The sequence below is a fragment of the Phaenicophaeus curvirostris genome, chromosome 13 (assembly GCF_032191515.1).
Source record: "Phaenicophaeus curvirostris isolate KB17595 chromosome 13, BPBGC_Pcur_1.0, whole genome shotgun sequence".
NCBI lineage: Eukaryota > Metazoa > Chordata > Aves > Cuculiformes > Cuculidae > Phaenicophaeus > Phaenicophaeus curvirostris.
Window position 1 is genome coordinate 14,708,163 of NC_091404.1, and position 15,683 is coordinate 14,723,845.

At 46.3% G+C, this 15,683-nt stretch overlaps 1 protein-coding gene across 2 annotated transcripts in view; it reads left to right on the forward strand.

Moving 5' to 3' along the window:
- The first annotated feature begins 3,293 nt into the window (after positions 1–3,293).
- FHL1 (four and a half LIM domains 1) overlaps positions 3,294–15,683 on the forward strand; it is a 30,097-nt gene continuing 17,707 nt past the window's right edge. The window contains exon 1 of one of the 2 annotated variants that reach the window (XM_069867747.1): positions 3,294–3,440. The gene's annotated coding sequence lies outside the window, so the exon portion shown is untranslated. The remainder of the gene's footprint in view (positions 3,441–15,683) is intronic. The other variant, XM_069867748.1, reaches the window with a different exon arrangement.

Sequence of the window (15,683 nt, forward strand, 5' to 3'; positions counted from 1 at the left end):
GGATGGGCAGGGAAGAGGGTTTGTGATGGCACCTTGCCCCTAAGCAGCTGCATCCCTCAGGCTGGAGTGAAAAAAAAGAGTCCTTCCCCCTCTTTTGGAGGAAGGGGCAATGTTTCTTGTGAGAAAGCAGGTCTGCCTGGAGAAGGTTAACAAGGGGGAGTGGTAATTGCCCTCACCTGGAACTGAGGAGGGACTGGGGGAAGGTGAGGGTAAGGGCTGAGGCACCAAGCCTGCAGGCTGAGAGAAGAGGGTTCTGAAGGGTTTGTGTGGGGTGTTCATCCTTGTTGGTGTGGAAAGTGCTGTGGTTGTGTGGTCATTGTGTCCCACAGACAGCAGGTGAGTGGGGCGGTGGCTTGAAGCTGCGTCTGCTGGCTCTGGCCTGGGTCCATCACCTCCAGTACCAGCTTGGTGTGTGGAAACCAGGACAGCCAAACCTACCCAAGCGATGTGTGAACGTCATTCTGCATGGACTCACCCTGAAACGCACGTGGCTTCCTTCTGCAGAGCATCAACTTGCAAAAATGAGCTCTGTTGTGTGCAAGACTTCCCTCCCTTCTGGGGCTGCAGAGGCATTTAATGAAAAGAGCATGGAGATCCAACCGATGATGCAAAACATCTCTCTCTTCACCACCGTGGACAAGACCGTACTCTGAGGTGAGCCCTTTGCCTTGGTGTCACATCCTGCTCCATGGAGTTTCTTGCAGAGCACTTGGCTGTAGGGCGACCTCCCTGCATGGCTCCAGCAGCTCCACCATTTCCAAATAAAGTTTCTCAACAGTTAGATCTGAGTGAGTAATTCAACGGACCTGGTTTTAAGTGCTTTCTGCTCATAGCTCATTTTGTTTGGATGACTAGTCAGGGATATATTCAAGCGTCGAAGTCTTTTTTTTTAAATTTAATTTATTTATTGTGTTTGCCAAAAATCCACGCACATGGTAACTGATTCTATTCCTTAGCAAGCAATGGTGATAGTGTGGGGGCTGACTCAGAGCTGTCTCAACCCTTTGAAATGAGTTGTGTCATTCTTGCAGTTTGTTCTTTTTTTAATCCAGCGCTTTGGCAGAGATTTTTATAGTGCTATATTGTATCTGTAACACAGCAATGCCCTTGTGCCTTTTCCTTTACTCTAGTCGAGTGCTGTCCTTGCTCTCTAAATCGTCTTCTGTGCTTTTCCAAACAGAATACAGCTGCTGTGGCGACACATGCAAAGTTAAGAGTGTTTAAATTCTTCTCTGGCAGGTATACTGGTCATTTGAAGCCTGCGGATCTAGAATCTGATCCTGCAAACACTCACTTGCTGTCAGGAGCCGCAGTATTGAAGGTGGGGTGGAGGTGCATTAAAAAGATCAGCTTGTTATTTAGCTGCTGCTCTGTCAGGCCGACAGACACACTGCCTTAGCGATGTTTTTAATGGTAGCTGGTGTTCAGGGTTTGGCAGTGAAATCTCTAGTTTGTGTTGTATGTGGAATATTTTAAATAAGAGGCGGAAGAGCCTGATGATGTTACCCACAGCCCCTGGAGCAGGGCTCTTGCTAATCCTGTGTCCTCCTACTTGGACTCGATGATCCGATGGGTCTCTTCCAACCTGGTTATTCTATGATTCTATGACCAGAAGAAGGTGAACTCCTACTTTTGAAGGAAAAAATGCTGAAAGACGTAGTTGCAGAGTAACTTGACCCAGTATCATTTTCCTACAGCTATGCAGCACCCTGCACTCTACAACTCTGGTTTCTCCTGGAGCTCTTGGCTTGATTGATCTAATTGGGAATGTTCTGTCTTAATGTCCCATCCCTGAAGGGTCTCAGTCTCTGCCGTTTCTCATGCATCCCAGAGCTCTCCAGCTGCGATCACGTAAGCGATATCATAGCCCGGGGGCAGGAGACTTTTGCTAATACTCTTGTTAATGTGATGGTTGGTTGCAGACAGCCACTAGAGAAAAGCTCTTGCTGATGGTGAATAAGTTCTATACTTGTTGGGAGAGCTGCTGGAAAAATAAACTAAAACGGGTATTCAGATTCCTTCGGAAATCAAATGTAAACTTGAGTCCATAATGATAAATAATGTTGGTGTCTTGCATCTGTATTTTATGTGTGTCTGAAGTTGATCTTGGCAAGTGGTGACAGTCTGAGCCTTGAACCTTGGGGCAACCCCATGTTCTCGTTCCTGCTGGGAATGTTGCTAATATGGATGATGCGGTGTTGGAAGAATCTGTGGGATTTACCTGTTGAGAGAATAGAGGCACACAGAAATACAAACGCTTTTTTAAAGAGAGTGTGTTTGCATCTATGCGATGGTTGTTTCATTTTATTAAATAAACAGAAATTCCTTGGCCCAAGGATAATGATCTGCTTTCCAGGGATACCAGTGGTATATCCAGCATAGCCACTGGGATGCCCAGCGCCTCGTGCCGTTAGAAGCTCTGTGGCTCTCCAAGGCACCACAAAAGCCCATTTGTAGTGTGAGAGCTCCAACCCAAGCACCTCCTGTTAAAAAACAAGCTCGCTTACTTGGTAGGTGCCATATCCAATAGCAGAAGCATGGAAGAAAGTAGGACAAACTTGGAAGACATAGGAGCAGGAGAAAAAAAAGGAGATAAGGGATAGAGAGAGGAGGGGAAAAAGAAAGCAGATGTGAATGTTGTCAGATTTGTGTGGTATGATGCAGCGCAAACAGGCAGACTCGTTTAAAAATAGGAATGACTTGCTAGCTGATAGTACTTTTTCTCACGTCTGCTTTGAAGAAAACACTCCTCTTCTGGCATCATTTTTGCTGTGTTCTCTTCAGCTGGGTTCCTCGCTGGCTACTGACTTGAAATGCATCCCTTCTGTTTGTTTTCTGTCCTGGAAACTGTCTGTGAATCTGAAGGTGGCACATATTATATTGGAGTTGCCAGGAAAAGCTTTAGCTTTGAGAGAGGATGGGAGACTGGTGACAAATCGCCCCACAAACAAAATTTTTGTGCTGCATTTTCCTTGTGTGAAACAGCCTGGGAGCACGATTCCCAGCACTTCGTGGGTAGCAGGGCTTTGCTCAGCCCTGAGACGATGGGTCCCAGTAACGGTGCTTTGCCGTTGTGGGGAAGCAGGGAAATGTCTATGCCGGCTAAATGCCATCACTAGTTGGGTTTTCCCCCCATGGACCATGCAGGGACCCTGGGAAGAGCAGGCTGCTCCCCCCTCCAGCTGCTCCCAGGCAGGAATGGTGCTATTGGCTGGACTAAATATTTTTTTTAAATTTTTTTTTTTTTTTTTTTTTTTTTGCAGTGCACCTCCCTGCTATAAGAGGCAAACCAACCCCTGTCCCGCCAGCAGGACATCCCAGCCCAGCTGCGTTGGAGGCACAGCCCTGGACTGACGTGTTCCTGCTGCTGAGGTGCTGTGCACAGCCGCACGCGGAGTTGTCCATCCCTTCCCTCCTCCGGGCAGCAGCTCCGGCAGCCAGTAAGCACATGCCTCTGTCTCTCCCTCTCGAGCATCATTTTGCTGAGCAGGGCAAGGAGCGTTTCGGCATCCCATGCTTTGCAGATCTTTGGATTTCAGGGCTTGTGCTGGGTCTTTTATCTGCCTTGTGACTGCTCTGGGAAGGGTTTGTGAGACCGGGGCTGGGGGAAATATGAAATCTGTGGTTATATAACGTACTTCTAAAAACATTCTTTCTAGCAAGTAGTTTCTTCATGGATCACTGAGTTAACCTCAGATAATGTCTCTGTTTTACGGGTAGGATTTGTCTGAATTCTTGCTTCTGGTTTCTCTTCCATCTTCTTTCTTATACGCATATTCCCTCCTGGAAGGTGGTGGCTTTGAAAGTAGAGGCAGCCACTGGGGTATAAATACAGCTTTTCTCTTTGCATCCCAGCTGAGAGGGTGTTCAGGGAAGGCGTACAGTGGTACAGAGCTGTGTAGGAGGTGTCAGCTGTCTGTTTTCCTAGGCGGGTAATCAGATGTGCCTGCTTGAACCTTTTAATGACAGCTGGAGAGCTAAAGCAGCGGCTGTTTGGTGGGCTCTCAGGTGATGTGATGCTCTTGGAAAGTGAGAATCGCTACCCTCTGAATTGTGGGAGCAGGGTGGCAGTAACAGAATTGGGGAATATCAAAATGCAAACTTTTACCTAGTAATTATCACATCTTTCTTTCGCTAGTATGGAATATCAGAGTTTCTGACAAGCCACATCCGCAGCTGTCCCTGTGGGGACGCAAACACCTGTATCATTATACAAATACAGCACTCCTGTCTCTATCTAGATTTGCGAACTCACTTGCATAAGAGGAACTGTTCAGCCTGTGTTTGTGAGGCGGGTGTTTCTGTCGTTAATCTGTTCTTTAGCAACTGGTCAAAAGATAGGTTAGTGCATGTGATGCTGGCCAAGTTTGTATTGTGCAAGCAGGCTCTAGTCTGATTTAGAAGTGGATGTGGCTGCTTTTTGAATCGCTGAACTCTAACACATGAAAGGGGGGAAGGAGGTTAAAACAATCCACCTACCAACTAGAGTGTGTTTTAAAAACAACAACAAAAAAAACTTCCAAAAGGAAACTGATTAAATTCTTAAGCTATGATGTACAAGGCAAATCGAGCAACCAAATATGGCTTGAAAACCTAAACTTTCTCTTTTAATGATAAAAGCTCCCACTTCAGTGACAACGCCCTCCTCTCCTCTTCCCCCCACAAGTACAGCGTTCTTGAGTATAAACCAGTTCTTATTTTCTCCTTAAAGAGCTCAGTATATATAAAAAACTATACAATTTTTTACTAATACCTGCCAGAAAAATATTAGTTAAGCATTTCAGGACTAACACAAGTGCAAAAAAACCCCTCAGGAGCTTGGTACAATAGAAAATTAATAGCTCAGATTTTTGGACTGTGGTTCTGAGGAACCAGTTCAGAGTGGGGGTTTTATATCTCGTTTCTGACTTGTGCTGCTATTGGGGAACTTTGACAGGAGTAGGTTTGTAGGCTTGGGCTCTTGAAGTGTTTCTAACTGGAGAAGTTATTCCCTGCTGTGAGTGATGGCTCGCCTCCACCTATGGTGGTATAATTCTCTGCCTTGATGTAAATAATGTCAGCTGTTCAAAAGGAGGCAATGTTTAGGGTACTCAAGCACTTGAAAATAAAATCTCTCCAGCCCATCTTGCCTGGCATTTATTTCAGAAGCAGCCTTTTCATCAAACTGTACCATGAATGGAAAATCCAGACATATGGCATGACACAGCTGGTGGGAGTCCTGTCAAGTCCCTGTTTGCATCCATGAATAGAGGAATCATGCTGTAGGATTCACTTTATCTCTGATCTAAGCCTATATCCTGTGAATATGACTTACAGTCCACACTCATTGCACTAGGATTAACAAAAGTTTAAGTAACTGCCTTCCTTGTCCCCAAGAAACAGCTTGCTTCCTTTTGTGTAATACCTACGAGAAAAGCTCTTGTTGAAAAGAGTTGTTCCATGTTATAGGATATCCCACAGCCCTGTCTGTGCTGTGTGCATGCTGGTGGAAACTTAAGCTCCTTTGGTGTGGTTGTTGGGTACCAGGGCTGTGATTGTCTCCCCATCTCCATCTTGGGAAACCCATACTTGATGCCAGTACATGCGAGTCCTAGCACTGGGTGGGAGCTGGCACATGACTGAAACTTCTGAAATGCTGGACAAAACGAGTAATGTGAGCCAGGGACAATACCGGCCACATATTCCTTTAAGTTTACTCCCACTCCAAGGGATGTATTGTAGGATTTAGGAGTCAGTTCCCTAAAGAACCTTGGAAAATTCCTCTAGTCTTTGCTGAGGAGACAATCCAGTCCAGCCTGTGTTTAGCATATTCCTGTTCTGTGCTGCTGCGTAGACCCAAAGTCCCAGTGGCTTTAAATACAGCAAGGTAAGTCTCACCACCAGGGATGTGCAGTCTGCTCAAGCTTTGAGTATGCTCCTAAATCAAAGCAGCTTCCAGGAAAGCAATGACCGAGTTCTAGCTGGCTGGTGCCAGTCTTCCTCTGGGTCACATTGAGATGCAGGTGTTACTAGCAGATGTCTGGAGGGCCAAGCCAGTCAGCCAGCGCCCGCCTCTCTCCCTTATGGTCCTCAGCCATCATCACCTTGTGCTCTGCATGCAGGAGTGCGAAGGCAATTAAGCTGAGATTTCAGATAAAATCCTGTAACTTTAGCTATATGGAATCACTTTTGCTTGAAAAGGCAATGGAAGTAATGCCTATACAATAAACCTTCCCAGACCTGACCTGTGATTTTATAATGAAAAATGCATTGTAAGTCAAAATATTTCATCTTGATTCACTGAGATATCTTTAATTTCTCTGTTACGGAAGATGCTGACAGGAAGAGTGACAAAGCAGAAATGTCTGAGATCAGTCATTTCATCTTTGATTTTGGCAGAGGGAGTGTGGGAGGAAGAAAGAGACCTCATGTTTCATTTAGATACCCTGATTTGGAGAGAAGTTTTAAGCAGATGGCTCTCGAGACACTGGAACTCTAAAGGATTAAACGCTATTTAGATAAATGCTTGGGCTTCTGCATTGTGGCTTTAGAAGGACCGTGACATGTATTCTGCCTTCAGTTCTTGATCCCTGGTCCAGTAAAAACCCAGTTTGCAGCCACTTGGCTGGGCACAGGAGCAAAGACACTGGGGCTTCCCTGGAGTTCAGAGAAAGGATATAGCCCAGCGTGTTTTGACTCCCTGATGTGCTTTGACTGGGGCTTTTTGTAGGTGGGCAGCCCAGAGCTAGCTGTGCAGAGCTGTGTTCTGCATGCTCGCCCTCCCCAGGACCGTAGCCAAAAATCTCCTACTGGACATCGCCTTGTTTTGCTGCTCAAATATTTCCCGCAAAGGCTTTGCTCTGCCCCAAGCTGGTATGTAGAAAGCCACAAAAAGCCCCTTCTTGGCAGGGCAGTGTTCGTCCTCCCTGTGCATCCCTGCAGCATGTACTGAAGTGGGATTTAGCCTTTGATACTTCCAGAGTGATTCAGGCATGTGTGGTGCCAAGAATACTGCCAAAGTAAATTCCTGCTGTTGGAGTCGTGTTAACTGGGGGACAGACAGATGAAAGGGTGCTCTTGTTCTTCTCCAGCTTTTTCATCTCCCTCTCAAGAGATGGCCGCTAGTGTTTGTGTCCTGTGACAGGACAGGGCTAAAATTACACTTTGGGCTTTGGACTGAATTATAGCCACACTGGAATGGGATAGACAGGGTCCCAAGGAAGCGCTCCTTCAGAAAAGGCCAAATTAAAGAGTGCCCTGGAAAAGATTGGGGAGCCAGGACAGGCCTCCTGACCATGAGGGAGCTGCAGCCCAGGGTGGAAGGGCTGGTATTTCACTGTGTGCTTGACTGGAAACTTTAAGGCAGAGTTGCAATTGTGGTTTGGATGCTGCCAGAGGTTTGCATTATTTTTGTAAATAGGAAATTCAAAACCTCTTGACTTCAGATTGGTGTTTTCAGAACCACTCAGTCCATGGATGTGCCTGATCTTCTCTTATTTCTTGAGGTGACTCAGATGATTGATGTGATTTGGGATGTGTCTCTATCTTCCTTCTACTTGGCAAAGGTGGCTGTTTGGCATGGGATTAGGCTGTCAACAGTATCTTTCCACCCCTGGGAAGGGGAAACCAAACCAGAATGGAAAAGAAGAGACTGAAAGTTGCCCATAGGAGGCTGTGTGACAGATATAACTTGAGGTTTAATAATTTTGAGTCAAAATGTTTCAGAGCCAGTTTACTTGTTGACCTGCAAAGCTATAGTGAAATGAGTCTGTTCTGATGTCTCTACTGTCATATGGATGGAGAGGAAAACCAGGAGGAATAGTTCAAAAAAAGAAAAATAGAAAAGCGTTCCTCCTGGAAAATCCTCCCACTGTCTTCAGAACATCAGAGACCTTCACGCTTTTGATACTTTGAGGTAGGAGGAGCTTCAAACCAAAAGGTGGCTGGCTCCAGTGGTGTCTATCTACTGAAACAATGGCTTTTGAGAGACCACTATTAACAAGCAATTGTATGTGCTAGATATGCTGCGTGACACCTGTGGGGAGGCATGACTTAGTACAGAGAATTATGGTGCACCTATTTGCTTCAAGCTAGCTTTAATGCCAAAGGAGCTGACCCAATGTGTGAGGGCTCTTGTGATATGCCAGTGTTGAAGCAGCAGAGGACTTCAGAACTTCTGGCTGAGCAAGAATTGCTTTCCACTGTTTTGCTTGGCCAGTGACAGTGAAAAATCCACTCAGTCCTCCAAAACTCCTGCCTTATGAACCAGTACTGGATGTGCCTTTCTGTCTTTGCTAAGAAAAATGGAAGTGGTTCATCATACTAATCCCATGGCTGGTCCAGCACACAGAGGTTGCTAGTTGGCTTTCCTGCTTTTCCCCAAATCCTTCACATGGGAATATTTAGTTTTTGTGCTTCCAGTGGTCTCTGACCAGAGATCCCCTTAAGACTATGAAACCACCCTAAGTATAGCTCCCCCATTGCTGATAGGATGTTGAGGTGGGAGAAAATAATGTACTTTCTTCTAAAGAAATGCCCCAAGTTGTGGGAACCATTCTGACTTGGCAGGCTGCTTGCAAGGCATTTGCTATTTGTTTAACTTGGGACTGGCTGCCCCTGGCAGTTGTTACCATCAGCCGTCTTTCTTATCTGCTCTTTTCTATAATAAACATCAGAGCAAAGGTTTGGAATTAGTCACTTCTGAAGCACTGCCTGCCTGCCTTTCCAGCTTCTGTATTATTATCTCATTTTTAGACTCGCCTGTCTCTTCCCATTTGTTCTATGCCTCTTGGTTTTCCCCTCTTCTCATTGCACTGACTTTAAAATATAGAGGTCTTTAAAATATCTCATAGGTGTGTTATCCCCAGGCTCTTTGCATCCTAGAAGACATGCGGCCCTGGGACATCTCTGTGCGTTCATGCTGCTGCTGGGTCCTGCAGAGATTTTTCTAGCGTGACTTACCTAATCCAGTGCATGGGCTGGATGACTTGTTCTGACTGATGTCTGTTCAGATGAACACCCTGGGGGGGCACTGTTAGGATCTAGAAATATCCTGGAGACCTGGCACCACATCCTGCTCCTTGGTACAGCGTTAACCACAAGGAGGTCGTGGTTTGAGGGAATGCAAACACCGATGGCATGTCCCGAAGCACAAGGCTGTGCAGTGCTCATTCAGAAATCTGAGTAATTCCTATGGATTTGTTTCCACTTTGAAATTCCCTGGTGACCTTTAAGCATTGTCTTGACCTGATCTTGCTTCTGACAGTACTGTAGGAGAGGTAGTGATGAGCAGTCCCACAGTGCAAGAATCTCTCTCCCTCTGGTCTCATCTCACTTTAAAAATACACAGAGCTATATATTTCACTCAACACATGCAAATTATGGTTTCCTATCTACCCTTGCTTGGCCGACTGAAAGCCAGTCATGCTTCCCCTCCGGGACAGCCTGCCAGGTAAATCCTGCTTGATGTGTAACGTATTTCAGGGCAGCCTCTGGAAATTGCCTGGGTGGCAGCACCGGAGTGGGAGAGGAGAGCAGGGGCACAAAGTCACTCAGCAGGGATGCAAATCTGTTTAGTTCTGTCTGGATATATTTTGCTCGATGCAGGAGTCACCCACCTCTCGCTGTAATCTTCTCTCTTATATCATTATAACCATAATGATTTTTAGCTGAACGTGGAAACTTTGACTCTGGATCCGTCTCTGTGGTGGGATGGGTTTCTTGCAGCGGATGGAGGACACAACCTATGTGTTTTCATTCCACAAGGCTGGACTGGGGACTTAGCCATGGATTGCGTATCTTGACCAATATTTCTTCTTGCTGGATTGAACTGGTTAGGGTACAGTGTTTCTTACAAAAACATATTCAGCAAAAAAGCCAAACCCCTTTGTTAAACATGAGGTGATCTGGGCAACTTCTGAGCTGTATCTCAGTTCAGGTCTAGGTGCGACAGAAAAAGAGCCACTGCTGACCTCCTTCAAGCACTCGACATTGCAGATCAGAGCTGGCAAATACCCTGGGCTTAGTCCTGCTTCTTGGTGTCCTTCATGCTGGTGCATGTGATGATGAATAGGAGGAAATTCCTGCTCAAGAGCATAAATAAGCAGGAAGACCTGTAAGTGGCCACATCCTCGTAGTCCTGAAATGTGGAATGAAGCTGATGATGGTGTTAGTGGATGTGCTAGTGCCAGACCCTGCTGATAGCTGTTTCAGGGAGAGATGGTTTGATTTCTGGCTGGAGAGGATTGCAGACAGCATTTCTCTGGTTACTCCGAGGTGCTGGAGGATGTTGATGCCTACATGGTGTCTGGGATGGCAGGAGGCTGCTGTGCAGGGGCACCCGTGGTGTGCAGAAGCGAAGGCCTTGCTGCACGCTGCCTTTTTGCAGTTTCATGTCACCAGTGTCAGGCTCGAAGCCGGCTTTTTCTCTGACCACCAGTGCTAACGCTGCCCATCTCCATAGCAGTGGCTGTAAATACTGTTCCCTGTGTGCTCACATCCCAGGCTGCGTTGGTGCTGTAACGTGGTGAAGCTCTCTGTATACTTCACTAGATGCTGAAACAAACAACCAATAAATCTGTTATAAACCAATGAATAATTTGTTTTGGTTACCAGGGAGATTGCCGAGTGCAAATTCAACCTGAAATAGAAATGAGCTCATCCTCTGAGCAACAGCGATGCCTGAGCTGGAGCAGCCGGATGGAAAGGGAACCAGCGCCAGTAACACTGTCTGCTCCACTGACATTTGGACACTGCGAGAGCTGTTTTGCCAGAGAGCTTTTGCCTTGCAAATGAGATTGGGCAGTGGGTGGTGTATGAGGCTGGTGGCTTAGTGCAGCCTTTTACAATTCTTGGAAGTGCTGTGGTGCTGTTGCTGGTGAGCTGGAGAGCCCCAGACGTGGGTTAAGGTGCTGCAGAGGTGGTTTCCTCGGCTGTCTCGTGTATCTTGGAAACCCATTGCCATGCAAGCATTGTGGAGAAAACCAAAATGCTTGACTTGTAGATAAGAGCTAGTTTTAAACAGCTAGTTAGACAGGAGTATCTGATGGGAAGAACCTCTCCCCTGCTGCTTCTCCAGGGACTTAGAGCAAGGACTGGGCAAAACCTCACCCTCTTCTGCAATCTACTTCGAGCAGGAGCTCAAAAATTTGGGCTCTGCCATTATTCCACCCTGAAGTGCCTCCAGTTTATGTAGAGTGGAACTTAACTTTTGAAGGGCTGATGCTAGTGGCAGAGTTTGGCTGTTTTCTGTGTCCCTGCAGTTACTCCCAAGAATAAGCACAAGAGTGACACTAGGTGTCAGGAGGACCTGCACTTGGGCAGCCTCCTGCCAGGGTACAGCAGGCAGCTTGGGAGCAGCTGCTGCAAGCAGAGAGGTGACTTTATTGCTTTCTGCTGCAGAGCTGAGACCTGGGTGGTGGAGGCTGAAGTTGGAGGGGCTCTCACAGGGCTCCTGGCCATGCCAGTCGGAAAGGCAGGAGAAAGTGTCTGTGCTGTGTTTGGTCTCTTTGGAAGCCCAGCCAGAAGGGGTGCAAGCAGGGCTCTGGTAGCATCCTGCACCTTTCTCTGCTCAAGCGGAGATGTTGCCAGATGTGCTTACATTTTATGAATTCACATTTTCTGAAGAAATGCAATGTTTAATTAAAAAAACTACCTGTAGGAGGAAGTACTGTTTGTCCCGCTGCAGTAGGATGCTGCAGGGGAGAGGCTGACAAAGGTGTGGCAGTGGTTTCTGTTGCTCCCTTTTCTTGGCTTTTGCTCCCCATTGATGAGTTATCAAATAACTGAAATAATGTAAAAATACATCCGCATATCACCTGGCAGCTGTCTTGATGAAGTAATTCATAAGCCACTTACCAGAGACCCACTAATGGATTTCACCAAATCTTTTAAGACACGGTGACCAGTGACTGAAAACAGATAACAATCATCAACAGCTTTTTATTAACCTCCTGGCTTTCTGGAGCAAGGGATGTAGGTTGCATCTGTAAAAAATAGCATTGGTTTCAGAGGTGCTTTTGTATTTTGGAAGTATTTTATTACAATTTTGCAAGCAAGAAGCGATCAGTGTCTCTATTCTTTCAAGTTCCTTCCAGGCTTGTGGGTAGTTTTCTTCCAGCGCCTTTCTGGAGTCATGTGGGAATTGCTTTGGTGACATGACCAAGTCCCTCAGCATCACGGGTGGCTCTGTCACAGCCATCAGCTCTAGGGAAGGGCTTCACGAAACCCTAATACTTGGAGCAAGCTGGCATTTGAAAGAAGGCAAGGTTAGTGTGAGCAGTTATAACTAAGTGCGGCTTGTGTGAGAGATGCATGAGTTCACCCGCATGCATCTGCCTTTTATAGCTTGTAGAGACTTGTTAGTGCTTGTTAAGTTTTAAAAGAAAGCAAGGCACTGTTTCACATCTGCTTTAGCTTTTTGACAGTTTCCCCTGGTACTTGAGTGCAATTAGTGCTGTTTTCTTGTCACATGGAGCCAATCCTCTAATAGTTTGATTTGGACAGTAGTTTGACAGCTAGCAGCAATTCTGTTGAAAAAGGTTGTTTCTCTTTGCAGAGTGTGTTACGTGTTGTCTCTGAATTTATGGTCTCACAGCTACTTGAAAAAGAAAGCAATATCATCTTTTGGGCCTGGGTCCAACCACAGAGCAGAGGATGGCTTAATCAAACACAAGTGGTTGTACCAACTCCAGTTGGTTTATTTCTATGCTTATAATCAAGTACTCCTCTAAGTATCTTATTTTTCTTATTCTAAGATTTGTGTTTAATAATATAACAGCCCACAGACTTTGCCCATTGCTCCAGGAGTGAGCACTGATAGAAATCCTGTAACATGCAATGCAACCCCCAGTGGGAGCATGGGAGAGGAGGGGGGACCTTCTCTTGCTTTCAAGTGCTCTGGTCCATCCCTGTGGGGGTGGGAAATGAAGGTATTTGCCGTTTTAGCAAACGGGAGGCAAATTAAATTTAGCAGCTTTAATAACCTCTCTGTGCTGCTTTGGGATGAACTGTCTTTTGCCAAATTTTAGTCTGCTGATCGTATTATTTCCAAAGACATAAAAGCAATGGAAATTTTGCTTGGTTACCCAAAAACCAGAGTGGTAGAATGTGGAGAGGAGAATTCCCCTGCTTCTCACTGCCGACACAGCCTCCATCCTATAGGTGAGGATGCTCAGGGGGGAATTCGCAAAGCAAGGCTGGGCTCCTGTCCATGGGCTGAGAGCCATCCTGGGCTGGGTCTCTCTGGTTCTGTCTGAAATTGAATCTTAATTCTAGTGAGAGATTTAAAGAGATTTGGGTTTGTTTTTTTTGGGTTTTTTTTTGCTTTTAATAAAATGAGAATCAATGTTTTCTAACTGACCCTATGGAGAATGTTCTTTAGTGTAGACCTTGCCCAGCCCTGATCTGACATGATTTCCAGGGAGACCTGGGATCCTTATCACTTTATGAAAAATGAGATTTACATTCCTGTATCACACAGGCACTTCGAAAATATTACCCCTGACTCCAGAGAAATGGCTCATACATTTTAATGCTGTTATTAGAAATTGAATTGACAACACTTATCCTCTGTGGAAATGCTGTGCAGCTTGGGGGTTAAAATATGCAGGAAGCACTGGTGGGGACTTCAGAGAGCTCTTGTCACCGAGATGTGCGTGGTTTTGGTGCAGTGTTTCTGCTGAATGAAAGGAGCAAGGCTGGATATACACCAGAGAAAGGGGAAAGCATGAGTGTGTGGGCCAGTGGCACGGTGTGAGACAACAGTGGGGCTCAAAGCATCGTAACAGCCTCTGGACTGCAAGACAGATCACACTCATGTCTTTCCACAGTGGTAGGGAAACGTGGGCTGCTCTGGGCTTGTATGTCCCAGGGTGTTGTGGAGGTGTCACACACAGGTGTTTTATTTGCTGTCTTAAATGTAGAGAAATTGAGCTGGATGAATGGTAGCTTAAATTGGCATATGAGTGAAGTGCTGTTGAGGTGCTCAGATCGGTGAAAGGTGCCTTTGGGAGGAGAACAAGCAAGGGGCTACAACAAAAATAACCCCATATCGGGTTCCTTTTAAAATATTTTTTTTTAAATTCACTGTAAATGGATTTGAAAGGTCCATCTGATGTTTGTATCTCTCAGGGCAGGTGGCCTCCAAGGAGGACATTTGGCTGTAGTGCATTGAGGCTCTGGAGTTGAGCTGAGAATCCCTTGCTCCTGAGAATGAAGGAAGGAAGGAAGAGGGGCATGGCTGACAAAATACTCCTTTACCTGGGCTCTGGGGTCTTCTGGAACTCTGGCTGACTACTCTGGTTTTGCCCGAGTCCTTTGGGAGTCAGACTGGAAAACTGCAGCCAAGGCAAGTTCAGTAGGATTGGTGCAAGTGGTCTCCCAGTCTGGCAAGGACTCCAATTTCCCTGCAATAGGAGGGAGGCAAAGAGCCTGTCTGAGCAGCATGATGTGTGGTTGTTAAATTAATAAGGCTTTAATAGGAGACTTGACAGACTGATTTGCAAATTATTAACACAAAGAGTGGCTGAAGTCAGCTCTAACCACAAACCACGTGTGGGCAAAGAGGAAAGTTAAATGGCATCTGTTTCAGCAGAAGACGTGTGTGATAATGCCGGACTAGGGCAAGGCATCTTAGCAGGCTGCACCGTGGCTCTGTCTTACAAGTAAGCAGGTGCTTGTGGGACTCCTCACCTTCCTCTGGTGGGTGTCTTGTCCTTGGCTTATCCTGGAACACATCCCCAGGCTGGGATGGAGCACACCCCCTGGCATAGCCATCGAGTGCCCGTGGGATGTGGTGCCAAAAAAGCAGTTGTGAATTTGAAAATACTCCAAGGTGAAGGGTTTTCACTTCTTTGTTGGTGCAATGTGGCCCAGCCTGGCTGAGCCTTGGCTGCAAGTATCAGTGTTTGAGGAAGCCGACCCCTTCCTCCATTTAAAAATGCACGTATCTCAAGTTGGAAATGAAATCTAACCCTCCTAAAGCAGAGGCTTCTGAGAATAACTTCTCTGACTAATCCAACCCCAAAGGCCTCACTGGAGGGGACTTTGCAGATTTGTTTTTCCTTGTAAAGAATGCTCAACATATGTCCTGACAATTAGTCAGAGTGCCCAAAAATACCCATCAGTCCTGCAAGCTGATCTCCTTCTGCTCCTGGAGCAGACACAGGCACAGGGCTACACGCTATGGGGCTTTGGGAAAGGTTATTTTTAAGGTGGCCACGTAACAAGGGTGATCTGGTCCTTTCTGCCACCAGTGCTATCTAACAACTGAAGGTGTAGATAGCCAAATGCTAAGCTTGCTGAGGCGACTGTCCTGCGCCCTGGGGTAATAGGCTGGTTGTCCTGCTAAACCCAATGACAGGGCTGGCTCCTGTCAGCTCTAAATCAGCACTCAAGCCTGTGCCAAGTTCAGGCAGTGCTTTGATGGTGTGCTGGATGCCAGGGAATCTTCTGAACCGGCATGCCGATGCTCAGAAGGGCATGTCCTCATTGAAGTGGTGGCCTGTCTTTGCCCTTAGCCATGCAGCATGCTTCTGCCTGGCCCTCTTATGAGAAGCATTTGCTTTACCCATCTCTGACCATCTGAGCTGAATTTTTCTGTCCTCAACGTCTCCCATGTGCTGAAGTTCTGGGGGGTGTTTTGCTAGAAAAGCAGTCCATCCACAAACAGCCCTTTCTCCTTCTCCCCTGAAAACAAAGCTTTT